Genomic DNA, 3,784 nt, shown 5'->3' with positions numbered 1-3,784 from the left:
GTCTCTCCAGTCACCCCTCTGTAGTTTTATTTTCTATAGGTTCAGCATTTCATTTTATTTGTTCCCTTTAGTGTTTGTGTCCTTCCCCGCTTGTTAATTAGTCTTCCTTACTCCTCTTGTCATTAGTTGTTTATCTTGGCCCTTAGTTTCTAGGTTTGGTTATGTAGTGTTTTTATAGGTTATGTTATCTTCCCCTCTGCTTGGTTTTCCCTTCCCATGTAGTTAATTGATTTCACCTGTCACCTGTTCCCCTGATTGCGTTCCACTGTGTTAAAAGCCTGGCTCGTCCTTCAGTGTTTGTTGGGTCATTGTCATATGTGTCTGCGTTGCTCGTTCCCCCTCTCGAGTTTTCCCGAGTCTGTGCTCATATGTGAGCTTTTGTTTGTTTTGGAATTTTCAGTGAGTTTTTGAGAGTAAGTCTTATTATTTGTGCTTTGGATTTCAGCACATCCTCTTTTAATAAAGGAATTATTTTCTTTAAACCTCTCCTGCCTTGAGTAGTTCTGGGAATTTCTGCGTCTTGGGTCCAACCTCCTACACTCAACGTGACATAAACACTTAAAGTAAATGAACTCTTTTTTTTTTTTAATCTGATCGGAATCTCTTTTCTCAACGACTCAACCTGTCGCATCCTGTTTCCCAACAGGACACCTTGTGCACAGTTATGAGTAATGCAGGCGATGTTCAAAGGTGCTCTGGACGAGAGGCATAGAAATAATTACAGCATTATGTCCAGCGAGTTCTTCACTAATGCAGGAAGAAAACAATTATAAAAAAGAAATATTAAGTCATTTGTGCACAAAATGACATGTCTGGAATAAACACATGCCTGTATGACAGCTTCACGTGTAACAATCAGTTTATATACTGAGTAACTGAGTGAGCAGTGAAAGGGTTTTGAGCTTTTTCTGAAGTTTTCCCATTCATTTCCTTTCAGAAAGCAGCTACCCTGCTGTCACATCCACTCTAAGCTGTGACTGGATGGTTTTCCTACAACTACTGGAAACTCTGACTCATTCATAAGCATGAATCAAAGATATCGAACAAACTTAACTGGCTGCAGCCATGCTCTGCCAAGCTAGAAATGTGTGATTCATGTCAAGCTTCTTTTATAAAAGCGAATGATTGAGAATGGCTGTGGATTTTATTTCTCTCTGAAGGTGGCTTTGTTAGCTTGGGATTGGGTTTTTGCACGGTACAGCGAAGTTGGTTTCATTTTCAACTCAGCTTGAGTTTTGCAATGAGAAAATGAGATGTAAGTGCACATAAAAAAAACTCCACATTTATTGATCCAAGGATTCACAGATCAGCAAGCATTAGTGTAAGTGACCAATCTGCCCCAACAATCAATTAGTCATTGGGCATGTCCAAAGTGTGGCTCGGGGTCCCCACAGAGGGATTCTGGGTGGCCCCAAACTAGAATAGTATTCTGTTGAAGCAAGCAAGTGATAATCAGTTTTTTATTCAGTTTAATTAAATGACTTACTCAGTGTAATTACATGTACATCGAGCTACGCCATGGCAATAGTCAAGCTAAGTCCTTAACCAAAGTGGGAGCCTTTATCCTATATGTCTGTTAGAAAATTGAATTAAATTAAGTGAATTTGTCTTTGCAACAGTATGTGCTGGAATTCTTCCAATTAGCCTATTGCTGGGGTATGCAATTCCGGTCCTGGAAGGCCGGTATCCAGCACGTTTTAATGGTTTCTCTGCTCCAACACGCTTGATTCAGTGGTTGAAACACTTGGGCAGCAGCTCATCAGGCTCTGCAGAAGCCTGTTAATCACCTGCTGACTGAAATCAGATGTGTTGAAGCAAAGTAAAAATAAAAACGTGCTGGCTACCGGCCCTCCCTGACTGGAATTGCATACCCTTACCCCCAGCAACAAAAATAGTAAACAAGCACTGGTAGGAGTGAAGCAGAAAGAGTAAAACGGGATGTACCCAAAAATGAACGACAACAATACTGCAGCCTAGTACATTTGGTAAGTATTGTACTTTTTGATGGTGTGGCAATGATATCATCAGAAGACCGCTTCTGTAGTTTTGTTACTTCTGGAAGGGGAGTGCCCAGCTCGTCATAGCTCGGTTTAACTGGGATCGTGTTTACATGCAGAGATAATCTGGGCATTTTAGCTCGATTAGGGTTAGGTCAATTCGGTTAGACTTCAGCTGGACTTAAGTGTTACATGCATATCAAAAGTAAAGTTGGACTAAGGCAACAATTTTTTTCTTAATGCATGTAAACCCACTGAGTGACTCCTGTTAACAAGCTGAATTTAGAAAATGTTAACATATTTTAAATAAATACATTTTAATAACCCTGATCAGTTTTACTGCAGCTGATTGAAGACAAAAAATATTTAAAAGACCAGAAAAAATAACTAGAAAACCACGAATGAAATCTCATTAAGACAAAGGTATGACAGCCTTTTTTGCCCCAAATCTACATTTAAAGAATATCCAACAAAAACACCAATAACTCAGTTCTTTCTTTTCTTTTGCATGTTTAATGTATTGTTGAATGTTCTAGAGAAGCTACCTTTAAAAGGTCCCTCTTTGTTCTAGCTGTACCCTGAGGAACAACTGGGTCTTTTTGTTGGGGGGGGGGGGGGGGGGGGGGGTGAACTCCAGTATGGAGCAAGAGGGCAAAAATCCTTCACCTGAAACAGGATGAGCTCAGTCAGACATGGATCAGTCCTGCCTTAAGACTCAGACTTCTGAACACAGATTTTTTAAAAAGCAACAGAGAAATGTGACAAAGACAGTGGAAACAGTGCATCTTGTACAACTTAGCAACATTTTGAAATGCTTAAATATCGCTGTGGGAGAACAGTTCAGGACGGATCTAGAAGTTTAGTGAAAGCAAAGCAGACCTTTTCTTGGTGTCTCTTGATGTCTGCTTCATTGGGCAGTTAAACTGCTAAAATACATGCTGTGTGCAGATGTTCAATTTCCTAATTTTGGTCACAATGACCGTCAGAAGAATAAGTCTTTGATGATTAACGAGTCAAACATGAGCTTCCTCCTTCCTGATTGCTTCAGGTCCTTCCTTCCTGTCATCTCCGATCAAATTATCGTTATTTCCTCGCCTCATTAGTTTACATGGAGTGAAATGAGGTCCCAGTTTGTCCTGGTTTCTGAGGGCCCTTGGTGAGCTGTTGGTCTAGTTCTGTGAGGAAACAATGCCCTCTCGTGGCCATTGTTGCTCCTGACAGGTTGTTGACTATAATCACAAAGAGCTGAATTAAAAAAAATGTCTCAGAAATAGATTTGCTGTTATTATGAGAAGGCGTTTCGTGAATTTGTTGGGAAAATATTATTCTTGTAAATATCTGTGGAGGACTGATTAAGCTCTTGAAAAACGACATCAAATATATCCGAATGAAGGACTATTTTATAGTGGGCCTTTTTTAGCCGCACAAATGTGCGTAAAAACACTTAGCTCTAGATTTTGGGCTTTCACAGCTCAAGGATTTATGTTCTGGGGTTCTTACATCCTCGGATTTTGCATTTTAAACGTGAGATGCGAGGACAGGATTGTGTTTTGTCTCTCTCTCATCCGTAGGGCAGCTCTCATGATGGTGCCAAGCGGCGCTGCGCGGTGTGAGAAATCAAAGCGCAGGCGTCGTGGCGGGGAGGGAGGCTGTCTTTGCGCAGACTGGGTAGCTTACTGTACATGGCCATTGATACTGCTGGATGGATGTAGCCCCTGGTGTAAATAGGAATGACGAGGGGTGTGAATCTAACATGCCGCGTTATCTCCGCCTGACATCGGATCCTG

The sequence above is a fragment of the Nothobranchius furzeri genome, chromosome 11 (genome assembly GCF_043380555.1).
Source record: "Nothobranchius furzeri strain GRZ-AD chromosome 11, NfurGRZ-RIMD1, whole genome shotgun sequence".
Taxonomy (NCBI): Eukaryota; Metazoa; Chordata; class Actinopteri; order Cyprinodontiformes; family Nothobranchiidae; genus Nothobranchius; species Nothobranchius furzeri.
Note: the sequence above shows the minus strand (reverse complement) of the source record.